The sequence below is a fragment of the Mesoplodon mirus genome (genome assembly GCF_964341445.2).
Source record: "Mesoplodon mirus genome assembly, chromosome: 16".
NCBI classification, from domain to species: domain Eukaryota; kingdom Metazoa; phylum Chordata; class Mammalia; order Artiodactyla; family Ziphiidae; genus Mesoplodon; species Mesoplodon mirus.
Window position 1 is genome coordinate 46976821 of NC_138992.1, and position 26576 is coordinate 47003396.

Here is a 26576-nt window from a genome sequence, read left to right on the forward strand (position 1 = left end):
AAAAAACTTCTGTCTCGAAATAGATTGTGGCTTTTCTCTTATGTGAACTTGTACAACCTGAAGACAGCTTTTAAACTAATATTTTCATGCTTCTTTGCCTGTTTATGTGTTAAATATTTAAGACAAAAAGTACAAATGAGCCTTTCCTTCCTATTCCATAGAGCTTAATTTTGCCTTACTTTTGAAAACATAATACGAGTCAAAATTTATAATAATGTTTTAATTTATTTACTCTTTATTAAGCACTTACTCTGTTCTCTGCTGGCACTGTCGAATAGAATTCTAATGAGGAAGAGCTATGTAATTTTTCAGTGTGTAGTATCCATGTTAAAAGAATCATAAAAGTAATTTTAATAATATTTTAATTCAATATATCCAAGACTTTATCATTTAAACATGTAATCACTATAAAACAATAATGAAACATTTGACAGCCTGTTTTTTGTATTACATCTTTATAATCTCTTGTGTATTTATCACCAAATGTCTCAGTTACTTTTATAGCCAGCAATAGATGTGTGTTGCTGGTGTCTACGCTATAGCCCAACACTATTTCTAGCACAGGTGACCGCTGCATGTCGTATCTTGTATGATTCTCACAACGGTCTGATTATTGAGGCCATTGACAGATAAGGGAAAGGAAACCCAGAGAAGTTAATTAAGATGTTAAGATGTTAAGAAGTTAATTAAGATTTCTCTGCCTCTGCTGTGAGCAATATTTGAAACCTTAACCACAGCATTTCTTTTCTGGCTTTCATTTTGGTTTCTCCCATCCACCTTATGGTCAGTTTTCAGTTTTTTGTTCACAGTAATTACACTTTCATTTCTCCGTTTTTTATCTTCACATTTAGAAGAATCACTTGCACTACTACCTTTTCTCATTTCTTTTTTTTCAGCAACAACACTGTTTTTACACTTGTCACACAAGACTTTCCTGGGTCGTAGTTTAATAGCATTCATTATTGAAATAGGTTCTTCCCTGTACATTTTTCGTTTGGGTCGCTTAATTTTCCGAGGAGGTGGCTGAGGTATTGATTGGTTATATGTGTCCCTGATAAACAAAGGGGGAGGATAAGGTGCTCTTTCATGGAAGAGAGGTGGTGGTTTGGAAGTCCACAGGCTTTCGGCCAAGCTCAGCTCAGGAGGCGGGACAGGAGAAGGGTCTCGGGCACAGCACCATTCACTTCACGCTTGACATCGGTCCCTTCTTGGAATGTACTATTTTGGAGCTGCATGGCTTCAGGTTTATCCTTATATTCCCTTCTGGGAAATACTGTCACAGGGATCCCATGGGGCCCAAACTATATGTTAGTCTTTAAATTCTTTACCAATTCAATCATCCAGCACTTAATGCTGATCTCGTGCTCAACAAGATTCAAATCTGACATTCTGTGATTCCTCCCACGATGAAGTGGACTCCACTGTTGCCAGGGCCAGGCCAACCAAGGCAAAACATTTAAGACCACTACTCACTGCTTCACCAGAATGGCTGTATATTTTTCCCACCAAAAGTAGGGCTATTGCACCATACGTTTCATGATCTCTTTTGGACAGATCCATGAGGACCCCGGAGAAAAGCTTCTCCCCGAGGCGGAACGACAGGATGAGCGCGTCCTCAATGATGTGGTCCAGCGTGACCCGCACCTCCGAGCCGGGGATCAGTTGCAACACCGCGGAGTCCCCGCCCGCCGGCGGCACGAGCGCCGGGGCTGAGGGCTGGGGCAGCGGCGGTTCCTGGCGCTCCTCGGGAGCCGCGGGCTCCGCGGGCGGCGATGCAGGGGAAGGTAAAAGGCCAGGCCCTTCCGATGGCGCGGCTGCCGCCGGCTCCACCACCCGGGCGGGCAGCTTCTCCTCAGGCTGCAGCTCCGGCCCTGACGCCTCCGGGCTGCGGGCTAGCTCCCGCGGCGGCGGCGGCGGCGGCGGCAACAGTGGCTCGTCGACTGCTGCCCGTAGGCCTCGCCGTCCGGCACAGATGCTTCAGTGGCCGTGACTGGGAGGGGGTCAGTGCCGGCCTCGCTGCCGGGAATGGGCTCCATCTCCGTCTCAGCCTCGCCGGCGCCCCCCTCCCTGGGGGACGCTGCCGTCGCTGCCGCCTCTGCAGCCACGGCCGCCACTTTCTTCCTGGCTTCTCCCTCCTCCAACTCAGTCTACGGCGTTGGCGGCGGCGGCGGCGTTGGCGTTGGCGGCGGCGGCGGCGTTGGCGTTGGCGGCGGCGGCGGCGTTGGCGTTGGCGGCGGCGGCGGCGGCGCTGCTTGGTTCTCTCAGATCACGTAGCTTTATTTGCAGTCACTTTTTTTGCATATAAGGTGTCAAGAATATTTCAAACAGAAACCTCATACATTTTTACTAGCATTCTATTGAAGTGACTATCATGGAGAACCTTCTCCCCAGGCTACAAATGAGAAGTGGAGGCTGTGTGATGTTCCCCATGTTGGAGGCTCTTGATGGTGGAACTGATGGAGAACTTCAACTGGGTTCGATCAGTGGTCATTGCCTAAGCAGCCCTTTTCTAGTAAACTGTTCTCTCCGGATTTCCTGGAGTTCATTTAGTTGCATCATGCCCATGGATATGTTGTGCGCCTTTGTATATTTTCAGCGTAACACTGGGAGAGATGCTGAAAGTCAAGGTGACAGTCATACATCTCTTGCACTGACTGCCCGCATGAGGGATGTAGCAGAAAGAAAGTCCTGTGTAGTTTACAGAAGATGGAGTAAGTTCCATATGTTCCTTACGCAGGCAGTCTTTGTGTACACAGTCAGAGCTTTCCCAGTGCCTATATTTAATTTCCACACAAAGTATGGGCTTTTCTGAAACCCTCACCACATTTTACTGTGTGCATAATTCAGAATATTTTCCTTTATGAATCACACATTGAGAAAAAGTGTTCTACCTACATGAACTATTAATTTTTTTATGTACTGAGGACCAATTGTTTTTTCTTTTTTCATTCTTCTTTACTTTCTTTTTTTCTCTTTTCTTTTTTTTTAACAAATTCACATTCAAGTTTCAGCTTAAACCAATCAATAAAAAGAGTAGATTGATTCTGCCACTGCCTTCCCTCTGTCACTAGCCTCCCAACCTTGACATTCTTCTTTTGTCTGGGACTGCCACTCAACTAGTGGTAGGGGGATCCTATGTTATCTGTAGGTAACAAATATCTCTCAGGTCTCAGTGGCCCAACTCTAGAAACCCAAGAAAGTAAGATTGCCCAAATCTTCTTCTTTGGCCAGGCTTATCAGTCTAGAAATTGGTTGCATACAAATCGAGTACCCAGTACACACCCCGATCTGATGAGCTTTGGCTAAGGGGCAATTTTGTACAAGGAGTCGGGGTGAAGATGCAGACAGTTGACCTCAGACAGTGGCAGCTGGTGGACAGATACGGTTCCTGGTCTCTCTCTTTCAAACCTATAATTTGATTTATCTTCTCTCTCTGTCTCTTCCCACACAGTGAACATAACTTGTAATTTGTTCAGCAATGGCATTGCTTTAGACCTTTTCCACTGTTTGTTTTGCAAACCCTCTAAATCCCTGTGTTAAATTTAAGTAATAATAACAGTTATGAAGAAAAGTCTGAGCATGCCCACTGTCCTGGTGACCTTCACATTGTAGATGTGTGAAAAGTAAGATAATTAAGTCATAATGAATTAGTTCTTTTACAGAGAAAGGAATTACACTTATTGAGAATAATATCTATCCCAAGTATTTGCATGTAATCTCCCTTAATCCTCACCTGAAGCCACTAAGGAAGGTATTATTCATCTTTGTCTTACATTTGATTAAACAGGCTCGGAAACAAGTTACTCTGATTACAATCAAGCTGCTAGTAACGGGCAACAGGATAATTTGAGGTCAGGTCTTTCTGTTACTGCAACTCCTGCTTTTTCTGCTACATTCCTCTGTGATGTAAGCAGAAACTCAATCTACTTGAGAAACTAAGCAGACTCTCCTTTTTTGCTCAATTTAATTTTATTTGCGAACATTATCCATAACCAGAGAGTCACTGGAGAGAATATACCTCTCCTTGCACCTCAATTCCCTAAAGAGAGAGAAAAAAAAATCTGGATTAAAGTGGAGGGGGCGTGGTTTAACAGAATAATTGCACAGCCCTTCTCTACTAACAATTTCCTAAAGAGTTCATTAATGTGCTGCTAAGAAAAGAGAGTGACCTTCTCTAAAAATGATTTTCCATAATAATAATGATAACATTCTTTTTTTTTATCATGATGTGTCTATAATGGAAGTGGTGGAACTATTCTTTCCCTTAAAAATATGGTAAATAAATAGTCAGAGGAAAGGCAATAAATTCATTATTGGTGTTAGCAACCCTTCCGAATTTTCAAATATTTCTATAATAGAGATCTTTTGCTTATAATTCTTTTTTTTAATTTTTTGAATTTTATTTTATTATTTTTTTACGCAGCAGGTTCTTATTAGTTATCTATTTTATACATATTAGTGTGTGTACGTCAATCCCAATCTCCCAATTCATCCCACCCCGCTTACTCCCCTTGGTGTCCATACGTTTGTTCTCTACATCTGTGTCTCTATTTCTGCCTTGCAAACCGGTTCAATGAAAAAATTCTTTATGGAAGGTTTTCTTGCCCACACAATGGATATTTTTGCCTTTTGATATTATTTTCCTTATCTATAATGCATACAAATATAAATCAGTTATCAATATTAACATAACTTTATTTCCTAAAATACGAATGTAGTTATGTCAAATTGTCCGTTTGTATCCCAGTGTGATTTCTCCTTTTTCTCCTTTTTCTTTGCTTATCACTACTGAAAAAAAAAAAAAAAAAAAGCATTATCAAGATCCTCTTATCAGTCTCATTGATATCACTGTTTATCATTATCCTATGACTTTAAGTTTACAAAGATTTTTTAACCTTTTTTTTTGCATTTAGCATTATATTCTACAAAGCCTGTTTTGTTTTCACTTTCCATATCTTCCCCTATAAACATTTCTCCTATTTCTGTAATCACCTTAAGGGAATTTGGCAAGAAATAGTATAAAAGATATATGAATCACTTCCTAACCTCCAATTAACACATGAAGAGAGAACTTAGTGAAAACAGTAATTCCTCAGGCATATGTGGTTTTGTTTTTAAGCCAACATAGTTTCCCTCTGAGTTCATCAGCTGCCATTTTGTAAATGAATCTTTTGCCTGCAAGAATCTACTTTAAGTGTTTTAGCAAATTAAAAGTCATGCTACTCTTATCATTTAATTTAAGGGTACACTCTGCACCTGATCTGCAGGATTTTTAAAGAATCACCCTCACTGGGAAAAGTCCCAGGAAATCACTATGAAACCAGTCCTCTGCAAAAAGCAATCTTTTAATGCTTGCTATATGAATATATATATTAATATATGTATATAAATATATATATATATATATATATATATATAGTTATCAGTATTTTATAACCATACCAAAAATGAGTTCTAAATTCCACTAAGTCTGCGATTTTCAGAATTATAGGTAGGCCACTATTTAATGGGTTAGGATATCAGTTTATTAATAGTTGGTAGTGGTGACCATTGAGAAAACAATATCAGTGTGCATTGTATATAATATAGGTAAGCATTGTAAGTTGGTCACAGTAAGCATCAAATTTAAAAATATTAGTATTGATTGCTCAAAGTAAAATTAAGCACCCCGTTGTGAAACTTTTTTTTCAACTGTATATACATATGTCAGTTTATATATGGATGTGTGTGTGTATTAGGTCATTGTGTAAAATACATTTCACTGTAAAAACATTTGAAGGTCACAGAAATACATCAGCATACATTTTAAGTATAAGTAGCTTTTTCATTTTTTCTCTGTTGTTTCAGAGATTGGGGTAGTAAATTAAGACTCTGGCCAAATGTAATCAAAGGTTAGAGACTGGCAATCTTAGACGTCATATACTTGCTTAGATCTTTGATAACTGTGTTTTTAAACCATTAGTGAAAAATAGTTTTCTTCCTGATTTTGTGTTACTGAAAAATTCCTCCTGCAACACTTTTAATATTCTTTTGAAAAAATAAGTACAACAGTTTATAGAAAACCAAAGGATACAAATAAATCAAAATTGTACTACAGTGAGTCTGGTACGTATGGTAGATATATGTAAATGTGTGCGTGTGCATATACATATATGTATAAATGTGTGAACACATACATACACGCACATGCACACATGCTGTCAAAGAAAAATTGCACTGATGGAGTTAAACACTTGGATGAGCTACTGGAAAAGTAGCAGAGAACGTTAGAGGAGAGATTGCTCAACGTGATTAGGGTTTGCTCATGGCTCCTATCTAAGTTAGGCTTCTACCCTCCCACCGAAAGTAGGAGACAGGGGCTCTCTCTTTCCTGATGTGTCCCTGTTGCCCAGGTCCTTGAGAAATATAGTCCTGGAATAAAACTGGCCAGAGTTTTTTAAGGAACCTCCATACTGTTCTCCATAGTGGCTGTATCAATTTACATTCCCACCAACAGTGCAAGAGGGTTCCCTTTTCTCCACACCCTCTCCAGCATTTATTGTTTCTAGGTTTTTTGATGATGGCCATTCTGACCGGTGTGAGATGATATCTCATTGTAGTTTTGATTTGCATTTCTCTGATGATTAATGATGTTGAGTCGTCTTTCATGTGTTTGTTGGCAATCTGTATATCTACTTTGGATAAATGTCTATTTATGTCTTCTGCCCATTTTTGGACTGGGTTGTTTTTTTGTTTGTTTGTTTTTGAGCTGCATGAGCTGCTTGTAAAATTTGGAGATGAATCTTTTGTCAGTTGCTTCATTTGCAAATATTTTCTCCCATTCTGAGGTTTGTCTTTTGGTCTTGTTTATGGTTTCCTTTGCTGTGCAAAAGCGTTGAAGTTTCATTAGGTCCCATTTGTTTATTTTTGTTTTTATTTCCATTACGACCCAGCAATCCCACTACTGGGCCTATACCCTGAGAAAACCGTAATTCAAAAAGAGTCATGTACCAAAATGTTCATTGCAGCTCTATTTACAATAGCCAGGACATGGAAGCAACCTAAGTGTCCATCATCGGATGAATTGATAAAGAAAATGTGGCACATACATACAATGGAATATCACTCAGCCATGAGAAGAAATGAAATTGAGTTATTTGTAGTGAGGTGATAGACCTAGAGTCTGTCATATAGAGTGAAGTAAGTCAGAAAGAGAAAGACAAATACCGTATGCTAAAACATATATATGGAATCTAAGAAAAAAAAATGTCATGAAGAACCTAGGGGTAAGATGGGAATAAAGACACAGACCTACTAGAGCATGGACTTGAGAATATGGGGGGGGGGAAGGGTAAGCTATGACAAAGTGAGAGAGTGGCATGGACATATATACACTACCAAATGTAAAATAGATAGCTAGTGGGAAGCAGCCGCATAGCCCAGGGAGATCAGCTAGGTGCTTTGTGACCACCTAGAGGGGTGGGATAGGGAGGGTGGGAGGGAGGGAGATGCAAGAGGGAAGAGATATGGGAACATATGTATATGTATAACTGATTCACTTTGTTATAAAGCAGAAACTAACACACCACTGTAAACCAATTATACTCCAATAAAGATGTTAAAAAAAAAAAACCGGCCAGAGGCTGGGATAAAATTTACATCTGAAAGGGACAAAGAATTAACAATTGCAAGTTTTCTAAAGGAAATGTTCTAAGAAAAGGGAGGTTAGGGGGTATACAGTCAGGAAGAAACCTGTCTAAATTTAATCAAGCTGAGGGGAATATTGAGGCCTTCTTGGTCAATACACACCCACACACAAACACACACGCATACAGGATATGGGATTAAATTTTTCAACAGGTAAGAATTTATTTAAATAATAATGAATTATCATTGTAAGGTATGTATATGATCATATAAGGTATATATATATATATATATGATAATATAATAATACATATATTGATATATATTGATCCATATAATATTGCAATGATAATATAATGTATATGTAATATTGATACATAAAATAGTACAATGATAATATCAGGCATATATATATATATATCCGGCATTTTATCTTGATGTAACTTAAGTATTTCTATATATTATTCCCACATTTGGGAACAGAAATGTTGAAGTTATATCAAGATAAGAAGTTATTTATTAACAGCAATGCTTTTTCAAGAATCTATCAGGCAGCATTTGGAGGAAGAATAACCTTACACTGTTACAGTCTCCACAAATATTGCACACAATGATTTAAACGTTAAAGCCCTCATATAAGAAGAGTGGTATTCATATTTCCATTTACAGCTTGCAAACAATATAAAAGTTGCTTTTTCTGAAAAAATGTGTGGGCCATCAAAATTCTATTTTCCCAGAAGATCTCAGGGATGATCATAGTGAAAATATAAGCACCTGGAAAGAATATTAATAAAGAGTGGTTAGCAAGATTTCAATGAGACGTAGAAAAAGGTTAAGTTAAAAAAAAAAAACCTAAGGGGCTTCCCTGGTGGCGCAGGGGTTGAGAGTCCGCCTGCTGATGCAGGGGACACCGGTTCGTGCCCCGGTCTGGGAAGATCCCACATGCCGCGGAGCGGCTGGGCCCGTGGGCCATGGCCGCTGAGCCTGCGCGTCCGGAGCCTGTGCTCCGCAACGGGAGAGGCCACAACAGTGAGAGGCCCGCGTACCGCAAAAAACAAACAAACAACAACAACAACAACAACTAGGTAAATGGGGAAATATTAGTAGACATTGTGAAGTTATTGGAGAAAATACCAACTCTCTAGAAATCAGTTTATGGGAACTCTCATTTATGATCTTAACTTTTTTTTAACATATAAAGTAGAAACATCTCTCTTTTCCATTGAAACAAACAATAAACCTAAAAAAGGATCTGGGAGGAGAATAAAGAAGAGAAAATTAAGGAGGTGACTGTTAGAGAGATGATGAATATGGCAAGGATGCAGCTCTAGTTCTTGTACATGAATTATTAGCAATCATTATCAAATGCTCCATATATTGTATATAGCCTGTCACATAGAAAAAGCTGTTATGATAATATAGAATATAGTGTGATTTTTTATGATATTGATTAAGTTATTCTTAATGGATATTTTTATATTTTTCCATCAAGTCCTGTGTTTTAAAAATTCCTTTCAAATATAAGGATTTCCAACTGACAATTCTAGTCAACATTCTGGTTTTCATAATGAGCAAGACTTAGTAAGAAGCATACACAAAATATTTTCCTTCTTTACAGTTACTATTCAAAATGAAACTACAGGAAGGTGTATAAGCTGCTCTACTGTAAGAATCATTGCAATGATTGATTCCTAAATATTATTAATAAAATATTTTACATTTTTACATTTCTTTTTTTATACCAAATCTTTGAAATTAAGAGAAAACAAAGTCTAACCACAGTAAACTGAGATTCACTTACTTATGGGATAATATCAAGAGGTAAATCATGCAGGTATTTGAAAAAAAGTCAAACTTTTAAAATAATAAACTTTATTTTTTTAGAGAAGTTTTATATTCATGGCAAAATTGAGTGAAAAGGATGAGAGTTCCCGTATACTCCCAGTTTCCACAACCTCCTCCACTATTAATATCCCAGACTAGATGGTACATTTGTTACAATCCATGAACCTACACTGATACATCATCATCACCCAAAGTTCACAGTTTACATTTATGCTTGCTGTTGTACATTCTATGGATTTTGACAAATGTATAATGATATGTATCCTCCATTGTAGTATCTTACAGAATAGTTTTACTGTCCTAAAATCCTCTGTGCTCTGCCTACTCATCCATTTCTTTCTCCTCCTTGGCAACCACTAATCTTTTTTACTATCTCCACAGTTCTGCTTTTTCCAGAATGTCATTTAGTTGGAATCATACAGTTTGTAGCCTTTTAGATTGGTTTTTTTCTCTTAGTAAGATGCACTTAAAGTTCGTCCATGTGTCTTCATGGCTTGAAAGTTCATTTCTTAATAGCATTGAATAATATTCCACAGTCTGGATGTACCACAGTTTATTTATCCACTCACTTATCAAAGGGCCTCTTGATTGTTTCCAAGTTTTGCTAATTATCAATAAAGCTGTTGTAAACAGTGTGCAGGCTTTTGTGTGGACATATGTTCTCAATTCATTTGGGTAAACACCAAAGACATGATTGCTGGATCACACTATTACATATAAAATAGATAACTAATAAGAACCTACTGTATAGCGCAGGGAACTCTATTCAGTACTCTGTAATGACCTATATGGGAATAGAATCTAAAAAGCAGTGGATATATGTATCTGTATAACAGACTCACATTGCTGTACAGCAGAAACTAACACAATACTGTAAATCAACTATACTCCAAAAAAAATTAATTAAAATACTTACATATATTGTATATAACATATATATTAAGTATATATAATTTATATATATTTAGAGATTGCTCCATCAAAGATGTACAAATTACAATTATAATGAGATACCACTATATACCACTATAATGTCTAAAATATTAAAAACTGTTAATATCAAGTTTTGGTGTGGACCTAGAGAAACATGAATACATTGTTAATGGGCTTGTAGCATGAAAGCTTTAAAGTTAAATATACATTTACATATGACCAAGCAATTACCTAATAGTTCATACTTATCCAAGAGATATGAAGTCTTATGTCACACAAATTAGTTCACAAAAATTTCTAACACCATTATTCATAATAGGTAAAAGTGGATATGACCGAAATATCCAACAAGATTTTTTTTTAACATCTTTATTGGAGTATAATTGCTTTACAGTGGTGTGTTAGTTTCTGCTTTATACCAAAGTGAATCAGTTATACATATACATATGTTCCCATATCTCTTCCCTCTTGCATCTCCCTCACTCCCACCCTCCCTATCCCACCCCTCTAGGTGGTCACAAAGCACCCAGCTGATCTTCTTGTGCTATGCGGGTGCTTCCCACTAGCTATCTATTTTAAGTTTGGTAGTGTATATATGTCCATGCCACTCTCTCACATTGTCACAGCTTACCCTTCCCCCTCCGCATATCTTCAAGTCCATTCTCTAGTAGGTCTGTGTCTTTATTCCCATCTTACCCCTAGGTTCTTCATGACCTTTTTTTTTTTTCTTAGATTCCCTATATATGTGTTAGCATATGGTATTTGTCTTTCTCTTTCTGACTTACTTCACTCTGTATGACGGACTCTAGGTCGATCCACCTCACTACAAATATCTCAATTTCATTTCTTTTTATGGCTGAGTAATATTCCATTGTATATATGTGCCACATCTTCTTTATCCATTCATCTGATGAAGGACACTTAGGTTGCTTCCATGTCCTGGCTATTGTAAATAGAGCTGCAATGAATATTTTGGTACATGACTCTTTTTGAATTATGATTTTCTCAGGGTATAGGCCCAGCAGTGGGATTGCTGGGTCATATGGTAGTTCTATTTTTAGTTTTTTAAGGAACCTCCATACTGTTGTCCATAGTGGCTGTATCAATCTACATTCCCACCGACAGTGCCAGAGGGTTCCATTTTCTCCATGCCCTCTCCAGCATTTCTTGTATGGTACTGGCACAAAAAGAGAAACATAGATCAATGGAAAAGGATAGAAAGCCCAGAGATAAACCCACGCACATATGGTCCCCTTATCTTTGATAAAGGAAGCAAGAACATACAGTGGAGAAAAGACAGCCTCTTCAATAAGTGGTGCTGGGAATACTGGACAGCTACATGTAAAAGTATGAAAATAGAACACTCCCTAACACCATACACAAAAATAAACTCAAAATGGCTTAAAGACCTAAATGTAAAGCCAGACACTATCAAACTCTTAGAGGAAAACATAGGCAGAACACTCTATGACATAAATCACAGCAAGATCCTTTTTGACACACCTCCTAGAGAAATGGAAATAAAAACAAAAATAAACAAATAGGACCTAATGAAACTTAAAAGCTTTTGCACAGCAAACGAAACCATAAACAAGACCAAAAGACAAACCTCAGAATGGGACGATATATTTGCAAATGAAGCAACTGACAAAGGATTAATCTCCAAAATTTACAAGCAGTTCATGCAGCTCAGTATCAAAGAAACAAACAACCCAATCCAAAAATGGGCAGAAGACCTAAATAGACATTTCTCCAAAGAAGATATACAGATTGCCAACAAACACATGAAAGAATGCTCAACATCACTAATCATTAGAGAAATGCAAATCAAAACTACACTGAGATATCACCTCACACTGGTCAGAATGGCCATCATCAGAAAATCTCCAACAAGATTTATATGGGTGAACCAGTTGTGGTATATCCATACAATGTCATATCATACAGCAGTAGAAGGATAGAAATATGAGGAATGTAACAAAGATGAATCTCAGAAACATTATGCTGAGAAAAAAGCTAGACACACAAGAGTATGTACTTTATGTTTCTGTTTATATGACTTTCTAGAAAAGGAAAAATGAATCTATGGTGACAGAAAACATATCAGCAGTTGCCTGTATCAAATATGGAGTAGAGAGTGACTGCAAAGAGGAAAGGGAAAATTGCAAAGGGGGGTAATAGGAAAACTGCCTACCTTGATGTAAACAGAAGTTACAAAATATTCACATTTGTCAAAATTCATTAAAGTGTACATTCAAGTTAGTATATTTTTATATTATACCACAATATATTTCTTTTAATAAAAATAATTATGAAGAGTAGGTAAGGGGGCAAAAGACCTGAAAGCCAACTTTAGCTATGTTAGAGCTGTAAAATCAAAAAAAGATCAAGTTGCCCCTAATTATAAAACAAGGGCTTCCCTGGTGGTGCAGTGGTTGAGAGTCCACCTGCCGATGCAGGAGACACAGGTTCCTGTCCCGGTCCGGGAAGATCCCACATGCCGCGGAGTGGCTGGGCCCGTGAGCCATGGCCACTGAACCTGCGCGTCCGGAGCCTGTGCTCCTCAATGGGAGAGGCCACAGCAGTGAGAGGCCTGCGTACTGCAAAATAAATAAATAAATAAATAAAAATAAAAATAAATAAAAAATAAAAAACAAGAAAATGCATACAAGTTGAGGAATAGAGATTTTAACTTATTTTAAGAGTGAGTTTTCTAACAATTAGAGCTTCCTAAAAATGAAATAAACTTATCTTGAGCTGGCAATTTCTTTCTCAGTGAGGACATTCAAGTACAAAATGACGATCATTTTTCAGGTATGTTGTAGAAGTGCCTTAGAGATTGAAATTTGCATTAAGCAATATTTAAGATGATTCAATAACATCAGAAAATATGCTATATTTATATACGCTCTTTTATGGTAGAGTTCTGTCTATAATGTTTTCTAAAATATCCTTTGAATTAGTATTTCAATAGTAGTCTCCAGTACTGCAATTGTAGGCCAGAAAGTTAGATCTGTGCACAGTCTATTTTTTAAGAAGCTTGTAATCTGGAAGAGAAGATAGACAAAAGTGCTGTAGCAAAATGCAGTAAGTTTCATAATAGAGATATCCTCATGCTCTTATATGACATGGAAGCAGTGTCACATTCTTAATATGTCATCTTTTTCTGAAATACTTCAGTATTAATTTCTAACAATTATAATAATTAAGGCATGAATTATTTACAGAGAGATTCTAGTTATTCCCAAAATATTTGGAGATTGTTTTAACATGAAGGTATTTCTTAGAATACCTCCAGTAAAGTTCTAAAACATGTCTTTCAAAGCCTAAATGTGTTTGTACAATCCTGGAAAACCTCAAGGAAATATGTGAATGTTGCTGATTATCCACCATTTAAAGTTTTCTAGGCTCAGGCATTTTTCTGTAAGTATAAATAATTGACTATGAACTATGCAAAGAGTTGTTTTACCTGAATTTCTTTGAGATCCATCAGATGTGGCCATTAAAATGAGCCAATCTCCTCCATTACAACTACTCACTGTGCAGCCTTCTAGTCAAGCATTGGTGGAGATAGCGCAACTCAATTTAAATTTAAAATTCAAGGTAATGTAAATAAACAAGTTAGTCCTATCCTTTTCCCCTTACTTTCCCTTAGAGAGTTTTTGAAGTTAGGGATTCGTAAAATGAAAATATTAAACCAAATTTAATAGCAAAATGTCATTGATATCATTAGTGAAACCAAGCCCAGTTTCCATTTACCCCAAAGTATAAATTGCCTACCTGAGAAGCAGTTCAAATTTAAGTCATGTCAGATTGGTGGTCTTTCTGAGTTTCAGTTTGGAACTCTTATTTGAAGTCATTGTTTCATTCAAGGGCATCTCAATATCAATAGCTGGTTTTCTACTTCAGCAAAAGCCTTGATGTACATCAGTGCCATTGGGTCCAGAGGATAACCTCTTTGTACGTTTTTTCTCCCAGTCTCACTGCAATGTTAAAGTCACATATCACAGAGCACATTTCTATTCCTAACTATATGCCCTAATTTTGGAAGAAATCCACTCCTCCACTTTTATGCTATGTATTAACAACCAGAAATTTAATTGTATTTGTTGAGACTGTAATATCAATGCGAAGCATTCCTTTTTTGAAGCTCAAATTCTTAATATTTGCTTTCCCCTTTGCAAGAAATACTTACTCCTTTACTCCCTTGGCCCCTTAGGCTACCTACCTCATACATCAGTTAAGAAGACATTTCACAAGGGATGCCTTTCCTCATCCTTCTAGATGAGAAAAGCTCCCTGTTCCATGGCTCATAGTACCCTGTCTATATTTACTACTACTATAATTACTACCGTTAATAATTATTCTTTAGACTGCAGGCTCTAAGAAATATGGACAATGCTTGCTTTCCCCCACCTTGTATTACCAGCACCTAATGCAGTGCCTGGGACATAGTAGAAGTTCTATAAATATGTAATGATTGATGAACGAATGAATGAATGAATGTGTTAGCAACAAGATAAATGCATAAATCGTATTTGTGAAGCACAATACAAAGTAACTTCATTAGTATTCACCCACTTATTTGTACCTTTATACCCTTCTCTTCATTTATATATCTTAGAATTACTTTTAATTTTATCAGCAGGGATACAGGATTTAATGACTAAATTTTGATGAAATGTATTAGAAATATTTGTGAGTGAGTAAGCACTATGCCATGGTGAGAGAGAGAAAAAAGTAAAAGCTATTGCTATATTCTTGACTCAAGTCATACTCAATATTATTTGTTACATATTATATTACACACACAAATGCATTCTCACTGGCATGGTATCACCTACATTATTATAATTTCCATTTCCTTTCCAATCCCTTTAAAGCCCATATGTGACCCTTAGACTTATTAAATTGCATTGTTTTAAACCACTTCTCCAATTTGTCAAGGTCATATTATGGTCATGTTGAATTTTGATCTTGACAAAGTATTAATCAGTCTTATCAACTAAAGAGAACTGTAAATTACTAAATCCACATGCTTTTCTATCATCCTAGTCTTGATGAAAATATTAAATAGCCTCTGGCCCAGGACCTCTACATATAAAACTTCTGTCCACTTTGGTTGCGAAGGAACTATAAATGAGTTTAATTGTTCTACCTACTTTGTTTCCAATAAATAGGTCTCTGGTGCTGAGCTAGTTTTATAAATTTGTGAATGAATTCAATTAGTAATATTTTTATAATATTAATATTTAATGTCTGATTTCAAGTCTTGAATGAAAAAATGCTAACATCAATGAAAACTACTACTTGCCCAAATAGATTAATAATAGTAAGAACAATTAAAGTAGATTTTAAATCTATTGTCATGTTTATTTACTTTCCTGAATTGTTCCCACTGTGCCACTTCCTTACTTTCTGAATATGACAGGTTCATGCATGATGTCCTCCTCTAGATGCTGTGCCATTAAGAAATCTCTCTGATTATAATAGGTGATCATCTATGATGGATAATAAGATAAAGATGCTTGTGCATTTTCAATCACAAATCCATGTCTTGCACAATGAAATGATTTTACTTGTTGCTTGATCATGGGGACTTCTTCCTCTGAATAAATAAGACTTGACTTTGCCTCTTTATGCAGTCATCTGTTCACAGTTCAGCCTCTCTCCAGTAGACTGTGTCCCCTTAAAGACAAATGAATATTCATTCATCTTTGATCCCCATTGCTTAGCATGCATAGTAATTGTTCAACAAATATTTGTTTAATAAGTTAAACACCAATATGCCATGAAGGAGGAAAATCTGGAGATGTGAGTGGTCAAGTTGGGGGCTGTGATTAAAGGACCTCTCTGAATTCTAAGAACAACATACTTAGGATGGAATGCATTAGTAATCAAAGGGGCTGACTACTTGACAACTAATAAGTATTCAATTTTCAAATTCTATATTATAAGCATCCCTGAGTGTAATTTGAAATGGATAGACAGGAATTTTTATTTTATTTTTTCTAGTGAGGTAGCAGTGTAGTTCTCTATTCTCATGGCCTCTGTTACTTCCTATGAATATTTCTCCAATATCTTGACATAATCATTTTCAGGAAGCCAAGAGAGTCCAAAAGAAAATGACAAACAACAGAACTTGCTTTCATTTTCTAGTGTTTGGAAAAACATAAAAATATGTTTAAGTTTTACAACCGTACTTAGATTTCATGAGATTTTATTTGGTTTATAATCACTATGATAAGATGCATATATATATATATATATATATATATATATATATATATATATATAGAATCATCATTCATTTCAAGTTGGAAATAATGTGTATTCCCATGGCTGATTTGCAAACTGTCAATAATAAGAACCAAGCTTATGTCTCCTAAGTCTTTTGTAGCCCCATTTTAACACATTTTCTGAAAGTTATTTCACTTCAACCACTCTAGATACTTTCTAAAAAAACAATAGATGACTTTTTAAAATTTTCATTTCAAAATGAAAATATTAAAATATGCTAAAAATTAGTGCAATAATGGAAGCTACCACTTACCATGTAAGTTTGTTTGTAATTGAGCAAAATATGTTCCAATAATTTTTGCATTGTATTTGCCTTTCTCTCTGTAATTACTATCCCTTTTTCTTTCACTATGGAATTTGAATTTTGATTTCTCATCTCCAAATTTGCCTTAAATACATTTCTACCCTTATTTTTCTTCCATCTGGAAGCTAAGTTTTCAAGAGAAAATTTGTTTCCACAAATATTGAATGTCTTCATATTAGGAATAATTCTAATGCAACTACTTTGTATTTGGAAATGTGCCACTGTGTTTAGGAAGGCTAAACACATACTTTTGGGTAAGTTCAAAAAAGATTACTCCAATGATTCAACCAAATATATTCCAAGCATATTGATAAGAATTTTCAAACTAATTGTGTGTGATAGCCATCAATTAAAGATGTAAAATGAATGCCTGCTATTTTAAAACATAATTAAGCCAAGGAAAAGCTGTGCATAACTAGCATTTCTGTAAAGATAATTGGCTCATTAACTAAATTCTAACAGCCCATACACATTTCTAGATTTTAATTGAAGAATGGATGGAAATAGTAAGGTGAGCTCATTGTCCAATACACATAAGCATGTGACAATTTTAGTTTCTGCAGAGATGCCCATATTGTATGAAATCTTATTAATATTGTGATGGAATACCGTGAATCATGCTGTGAAAGAAGCACATATTTGACTGTTGTACATGTGTTCACACACACACACACACAAACACAGATACACACACACTTTTTCTCTCCTCTCTATTCTCATTTCAGTCCCATTTTTTCTTTTCTTAGATAACTGGTATCATGAATTTAATATAAATACTTTGAATCCATGCTTGAATTTTTTACTATATTCAAATGAATCCATGAAAAATACATGATTGCTTTGAGTTTTAAAAATTTTTATACATGTCATCATGCCAAAGATGTAATCTTGAAAATCATTTATCACGTATATAATTAATTATTTCGAGTGAAGTATGGCACTGAATCTTAAAAATAGTTTATATATGTCTTTTGTAAGCAGCATACACTGGAATTTTAAATTTTATTTTTATTGTCTCTGTGATCAAATGTATTGTGATTATTGATCTGTTTCTCCTTTATTTTTCCATGTTTTATCACTTCCTGTACTAACCTCGTTTAAACACATTTTTCATTCTCTTTTTATGGTTTGCCTTTTTATGAATCATATATGAAGTATTCATTTTTAGTGGTTTATGAAAAAGTCAACATATATTTCTAACTTTAAAAAGTCTAAAACTAATTATCTCATCTTCCTCCTAAGCGGTTCATGAACCCCTCAAATTTTAAATCTGATCTCCAGTATTTCAGTATATTATCTAGTGTTTTAGTTTTACTTTGTACATACCCCCATTGGCTATTATTTTTTACACTCAACCGTTATTCAGATTCATTCCAACATTACAAATTTCTTTGCTGGTCACTGTTCAGTGCACCCTCCTACTTCTTTTTATGCTTATTTTCTTTCTTACTGAAGAACATTCTTTGTACAATGGTCTCCAATCTTGCCTAAAACACATGAGAATTATGTGAGAAGTTTTTAAAGCTCTCATTATTGAAACACCAGCTAGATCACTTTGGTTAAAAAAAAAATTTGGAACTGAGATTTTATATCTCTGATCTCAACTGTATAAATATTTGTTTAGACTGACTATCAACATAGAACACAGACATTCTCTTCTGATGTATGGATGATAGAATAGTTCTTAACTGGGCCCCTATGGATGGGGCAGGCACAAACTAACAGAGGGCAATGAGGTAAATTTTCAATGAACTCAGATTTTATATTTTCCTTTAGGTAAAAGAGTGGTTGCTTCTATACCAAAACACTATTTCTTATAATTTGGGTTACATTAAAAATATCTCATATATACAGCCATTTATCTGAATCTATAATAATGACTTGGTTTTCTCAAATATATTATACATGGAGTCCTTTAGACTGGAATTAAATTAATCATGGTTGTATTTTTTTTTCTATTGACTTCCCAGCTATTTTCCCCTAGGAAAACTCTCTTAAATAATCAAGAGAAATATTTTAGGCAACATTATGTAAATCATCACCCTTATTAGATGAATTAATATTCTTGAAGTTATAGCTCATTTCATGGAAATCAGATTAACCTGATGTTATGGGCATTGTCATTTATCAGTAAGTTATTTGTTAATATGCTCAGTATGTGACATAAAATATGTAACTTTAATAAGAGAATGGATCACCTCAAATAATTTAGCAAATCTTGAAAATGATAAGGATTAAAATTGTGGATGGATAAAGGGCACAGAAGCTTGGAGAACTTTAAAACCATCTACTTCTATCCTGTTTCCCTCAGACAAGGAACTAAAGACTGACACTTTAGCATGGTTTGGAAATCCTTCTAAAAATTATCTGACTTTCTGTTAGAATTAACAAGTAATTTAAAGTTTTGAGAACTGCAGAAGTGATCACATTAATTACCATAATTTAGTCAACAATTTTTTTGAATACCCACCTTTTGACAAACATTGTACATATATGTACCAGGCTGTAGAGATGAATAAAATCATCCTTAGTCTCAAATAACTGAAAGAAAAATCCCCCAATATTAGTGAATACTGAGGAATTAAGGAAGATGTTATGAGAAAATTTTTATAATGTGAAATTTATTAAGTGAAATAAAATATTTTGCTTTTGAGATTAGAATGCCTTGTTTTTGTTCTAATGATACTGATGATAGATGGTGGTTGTATTTTGCAGAAGTTTTATGGGAACAAAATAAAAATTTGCTAATGTGATATAAATTTGGTCCCCCAAGGTGATTTTTATTGTTATTTCTATTGGTGTTGTTAATGAGAGAAATTTCTGTGAGCTATTAGAAAAAAAATGCGGATATCAGTATGTAATCAAAAAGAAGGACAAAATAATGGATAATTAGAGAATATATATAACCAGTAAATTAAAAATATACTCACATGCTAAGGAAGCACAGTGGTGGAAGTTTTGCTCATCATAAAGCTTTAACAGTGAGTAGAAGTTATCTTGCTGTCTTGGGTGTGGGAAGATATGCTAACAACCAGTGATAGATCCGTCGTAAAATTTGGAACTGTTTCTTTGGTATTAAATTTCACTTAAGACCTCTGCTTCTGGACAGGATGGAGTAATAGGAACTGGATTTACTCTCCTGGCTTAAACAGCTAAAAGTAAAAAAATATATATATTAAACAATAATTTTAGACATTGAACAACAAACAGCACAAGACAACGGTTGTATAAAGCTGTTCATTATAATGATAACCCATAAAAACCAGTGGCATAATGTTTTGTGTAATACAGTTAAATGTTGGTGTTTGAACAAGTCCCTGGTCACCTGTAAAAAATAAAGGTGGATTCTCTTTTCATATTTAGTCACAAAATGAATTTCATAGGGATGCAGTATTTAAATATGTTAAAATACTACAATTACTAGAAGAAAATATTTTTGTTTTATTTAACAAAAGTTAATTTTTAAATTATTTTATATTTTTCTGTGTTGCATTTATTGCTTTAAGATTATACAAAAAAGTTTTGTTATAATTTAATACATGCAGCATCAACTAGAGTATTCAATACACAGAGTATTCAATGGGTATAGTCTTAGTAGTGGGACCAAATTAGCCCTAGACTAAATTGTTTCAGTTGCAGCCTAATAAGAGTTACAAGGAAGCCTCAAAATGATCAAACTGTTTCTTAGCTACCTCTTTGAGCAAAGTTACAAATATTAAAAAAAAATACAAAAACGCCCTGCAACCAGTAAAGTAAAATTCACAATATCTGACATGCAATCTAGAATTACCAGGGATGCAAAGACGAAGGAAAATATAACCCATAACAAGGAGAAAAATTAATTAATGAAAACAGACTGAAAAATGGTACAATCAGTAAACAAAGACATTCAAACAGTTATTATAACTAATTTTCATAGGTTCAAAAAGGTTAAAGGAAAGCATCAACATCTTAAATAGACATATAGAGGATATAAAAATAACCCAAATTGAGTTCCTAGAGATGAAAAATATAGTTTCTGAGATGAAAAATAAACTGGATGGGATTAAAAGAGATGAGGCAATGCAGAAGCAAAGACTGACCTCCCTGCAAAAGCAAAATTTTGTTATTATAATATAATGTGTCCCATTGAGTAGTCCAAATATAAAGTCTGAAATGAAAAATGCCAGCTTGGTCATTTTTTTCATTTCAAATTTGCTTTACCCTTTCTGGTTTGTGCTTCCAAAAATAATTAAAGTATAAAATTATGAAAATTGTATTCAATGGTATTAAAATTAAGCATCTATCCATTTTATGGATTGTCCTGCATAAGGCAAATATCTAAAATCTAAATATTATGTGTATATATACATATATGTATATATGTATCTCACTAGCAGAATTTAAAGAAAATATGAAAGTACAACACAGGTTGTGGAGGAATATAGTAAAGGAAAGTAAATTTATAGTATTTATTTTTTAGATATAGTTGCTCTACGCAGTAGAAAAATGATATACAGATTAGCCTATTTTATTTTCTGAGAAGCATGAATCAATTTAAAAGGCGAATGGGCAGATGAATTTAAAGAATGATTAATTTAAATACATTATCAGTCTTCATTTTTTTTGTTACTGACAACATCCCCTTTAAGATTTTCAAAATGCTGAAAGGTGGGATTCCAAGATCTTTAGTTGCTATAGAAGCAATTATTAGCAAATCCTTTCTTCTAATCTCATTACAGAAAATAATGCCCTTTGTGCCCAGAGAACTCCCATTAGAACAGATAGCTAGTGGGAAGCAGCTGCATAGCACAGGGAGATCAGCTAGGTGCTTTGTGACCACTTAGAGGGGTGGGATAGGGAGGGTGGGAGGGAGGGCGACGCAAGAGGGAAGTGATATGGGAACATGTGTATATGTATAACTGATTCACTTTGTTATAAAGCAGAAACTAACACACCGCTCTAAAGCAATTATACTCCAATAAAGATGTTAAAAAAAAAAAAAAGGAACTGCATTTCGGAGCAGCTCAGAACATAGGGTGTACCACTCTGGAGCTATCCCACATTTCCTGTGTCTTATTAAATATTGTGTATATATGCTATGTATTTATATCTCCATATAAATATACATCTATATCTCCTAAAATACTGTCTTACATATAATGAAGTCACAGTTCCCAGATAGTTGTTCTTATAGTCATTAGACAAAATATAGTCTCATTTATTTAAAAAATGTGAAATGAGAGAAGTGTACGAAAAACTTGATCCATCTTCTGACTGAATTTGTGGTATTAGTACCTTCAGAAGAGGAAATAATTAATTTATTGTAAATTATTTTATTCCTCATTTATTAGAGAGGAAATTTATAAATTGAATCTGTTAGGGCTTAAAGGGTTTTTTCCAGAAGATAATATCTGTGGTTCTGACCTTACACTGAGCAGTATATCACTAGTGAACAATCAGACAAATATGTACATTATTAAAATAAGTTATTTTATTTTAACCTGGCTTTTTAATACTATCATCTGATATACATCATATTAATTGACACTGCAATTTCTTCCTTGATTTGTTTACTTTTTTCTACAAACACTTTGCATTCCAACTTCCACGTATCTGACTTACTCATCCATGTGATGGTCTTCATCTTCAGACATCTTGCTGTCTGGGCTGTTCAACCCTATGACAGTAAAAGCACACTCACTAGGGACTAGGAGTTTGAGAAGGACTTAGAAAATTGACACCTGAATAAAATGGCTCCAGAGTATGAAAAAAAAATCTGCAAAATTGACATAAAAACTTGTTTAATTAATATTTTCAACTAATATTACTACAACAGCAATGTTACTCAGCTTTCATATATAGTTATCTATAAATTATATTGGATATGTGACGGGCACATTTTAATGCATTTGATAACATTTAGGGTAAAGCTTCTAAAAGGGCAATTGCTTAGGACTGAGGAAGGTTTAAAACTGGCCCTGCACAGAATGAACTAGAAGTGACTTCAATGGGAGGCTGAGGCAGAGATGCTGGACCCGGAGAGTGACAGAGCAGGCGTACACTGGAGAGAGCTTTCCTATACAGGAGAGCCAAGAATTTGTTACTTATTGAGTGGGGAGCATGAAGGTAGTGGACCCTATAATGAGAATCCTAGGATTGCTTCTAGATTTCTAACTTGGATAAATGACAGGATGGTACTCTTTGGTGAATACTAAAGGAACAGCAACAGCAGCAGAGGTCTAAGAATGGAACTTTAACATATCACAATGCCACCTTTAAAGTAAATTTGGCATTCTTCTCCTTTTTGAATGAATGAAAATGCATTAATTAAAGACATACACATTCACACACCTGCTAATATCTGCTCTTCTGCCATCATGTGTTTTCTGTATAGTGTCTAAATATCTATTCCAGTTGAAGTAGTGCTTAAACACTTCAATATGCCTCTTTTCAGCCAAAAAGAAAAACTGTCTAGGACTGTTTCAACATATTTTAAATATATGTATAATCATTGCCAACTTATCTGCTTTGCAGATACTAGTTTCCTATACAATATTTAATATCTCCCTTTATTGAAAATGTCATTGCTCAGTATTATGATTAATGTTTTTCATTTTTATGATATGTCTGAATGTTAGAATTATTGATTAATCTCTTTATTAATGGAATGATCTTCAGCACAATGTTAACTACTCTTCTTCTCTACCATTATTATATGTTATTTTAAAGATTTTACATACAGTTACTTTAAATGGGATTTTCAGATTTTTCAGGCTTTTTGAAGTCAGTAGGATAGGCTCCAGTGAGTAAAAGAAATGCTGAAGAACAACAATATGAATTAAACAAATTTAAGTAGTTAAGAAAGCACTAATCTAGCCATTGAGAAATATATACTAATATTTACATAGTATGTATATATAAATCAATAGTTTCAAAATGAGATAATCTACTGAACAAATTATCTTAAAATGTGAATTAAAAGATGTTGTAAAATCTCTATATGATTAAAATACAAAAATTTTTATAAGCTTGGAATATAAATAATAAGTGCATTTTTGTCTGGGTAACAAGTTGTTACCTGGGAAACCTCAAAACATTTTGTAGATTATCGAAATCACTTTACTATCAATATTGAGCATTTCTCCTATCAACTCTATAATTAGTATTGGAAATTAGCATTATGACTCTATTTCACTATCAGGAACATTGAAGAAATTATTTAAAGTGCTAAACATTGGTTTTAACAAATAAAAAACAATTCATCTGAAGAAGATGTTATAATGAACTGAGGAATTAAAAGATCTCAAAGTAGAGAAATTTCACTGACTACAGTATAAACAACTTGAGGGTAGAGAGTTTCTGTTTTTCCTGTTTGCCCTCCAAATTTTGGAACAGTGTTATATGCACGGTGCAGGGTAATAAGCAAATATTTAACAAATGAAAAGTACTGAATTCATTACCTTGTGGTACAAATTAGGATTTCTTTTGTACTGTAACTAGAAGATTTTAATTTCAGCATTAAGAATTATTAATGTCTTTATCTGATTCCCAGTTCTGTGTCAACCAAACTTATTTGAGTGATAATTAGAGGACTTCATATTTATCCTATCTTCTAGTATTTCACTTTTGCATATCTGTTAATTCATAATTTTGATATTTTTAGAGCACAACCAAAGACTATAAAAACACATAGAGCAAGCACTTGCCAAAGAACTCTAAATAAAACAGGTCTCAGATATGAAATTAGAGCCATGCTTGGTTATACTTCTAAGTGCTTCATCTAAAGAGAGACCTGCAACACTGCTGCATGAATTAATCACCTAGGGTGACTTTTAAACCTACCAACAACTGGCCCCTCTATCATATTTGATTTTATTCAATAGTCTAAATGATAATAATTTTTTGATCAAGAACTTTATTTTACTGGTTGTAAAGGTGCACGTGCACACAATCCCCAGTGCTTTTAAAAATTGTGGGACAGAATTAATCATAACTATTGAGTTTAAATGTCATTTATCAACTCATTAAAGTGTAAGCATGCAGGGAAAATAAGCTAAAGTCAAGACTTTCGTTTTTCAATTTATTTTTAAGAAGTCTTGTAGAAATCTTTATGAAATTAACACAAAATGGTGGTACCAAAAATCTTTTTGTTTTGTTTATTCCCTAGTCTGTGGCAATGTAAACAGTGGAAGTTAACCCGGAATTTAAGTTAAGGAAAGCTATATTGTATTAAGTTTAGCCAAACATTGTCTAACTTGCCATCATGTTTTTTCAAATAAATAAAATTTATATCCTCTTCCCTCTCTCCTCATCTCCCTTAAGGTATGTCAACTCTAACCCCGCCCCCCCCATACACACACCTTGTTGCCTCTGACATTATCTCCTCTACTAGACGCGCTTTTGTACTTATTGCTACACAATAGTTCAACAATAAAATGTGATAAATGCCGGCAAAGGTGTTTCAAGAAAGAAGGTAAATGTCCTTACACATTTTCAACATAGAAACAGAATTTTTCAAAAATGAGTTAAAAAACAGCAAAATTTAAAAAAAAATTAGTTTTAGATAAAGTTTGCAGATAATGTTGTCATCCCTCTTAAAAGAAGAGTGATAAGGCACAGAAGAAAATAAGCAGTTATTGCAATCTATTTATGCTGCATTCAATGGATTTAGAAGACAGAGGCTTGAGTGCTGTCATTATTACTTGTTTGCCATTTGATGGTGGGCAAAATATTTAATTTCATTGGGTTTCTCTTTCTATGCCTCTAAAATGTGGATTCCAAGGCTAAGAAAATATTTCAAATCTTTTCTAGGTCTAAAAGTCACAGACCTTAGTGTCTGTGTACCTTTTATAAAGGCCACATTTTTACAAAAGATAGCATTCTTGTAAAACACCTTTATAGAAAGAAAAAGCTATATTTAGAAAGTCCACTCAGTGTCCAGGGTTTTCTGAAGTCGTACTGCTGTTTATAACCAGGTGTAGGCCAGTAGGACAACACATTTGCTTTAACTAGTAACTGTCCATATTTCTTGGAGTTAAGATAAGTTTTTCATTATTCTAAGTGTTGACCTAAGAAATTATTGAAAATAAGAATTGTTCTAATTTACATCTTGAATTGCCCAGTTCTTACATGGCCTGACATGAAAGGTGATTTAAAATATTGCATTTAAGTTTGGACATATAGCCTTCATGCTGCTGTTTCATCACAGACCTCTTACGGGATAAACACGTGCAACCATTTTGAGTTTCTGAATGGGGAGTGCTCCTTATAGTATTTTCCCCTTATAAATTTCTTGCCAACTTACCCCAATTTGAATGCAGGTAGAAATTTATAAATTTCTCCAAGAACTTATTTTTATTTTTATGAATCTTACTGATTGTGTTTTAGTACCGAGGATTTTATCAAATTCATAGACATTTGATAGAATAAAAAGCAAAAGCATAATTAGGAAAAATCCAAAAACCTCAAATAGAAAATAAGATGCTATGTTGTTAGTAACAGAAGTTAGCACAAATAGACTGAAAAACTGACCACCATTGTAAACTGAGCTTTTAACTATGGGAGTCGCCGGGAAAAGGAGGATTAC

The 26576-nt window shown here is 34.6% G+C and overlaps 1 protein-coding gene and 1 pseudogene across 2 annotated transcripts in view; one reads left to right on the forward strand and one right to left on the reverse strand.

Moving 5' to 3' along the window:
* Positions 1-26576, forward strand: part of LOC309791991 (uncharacterized protein) — a gene marked incomplete at its 5' end in the record, with an annotated part of 232021 nt that overhangs the window by 38116 nt on the left and 167329 nt on the right. The gene's annotated exons all lie outside the window — the stretch shown is intronic.
* Positions 346-2664, reverse strand: LOC309791805 (PWWP domain-containing protein 2A-like; annotated as a pseudogene). The gene is made up of 3 exons: positions 2641-2664; positions 1423-2147; positions 346-1301 (listed from the first exon to the last, which is right to left on the reverse strand). The product of its transcript is annotated as a PWWP domain-containing protein 2A-like (transcript).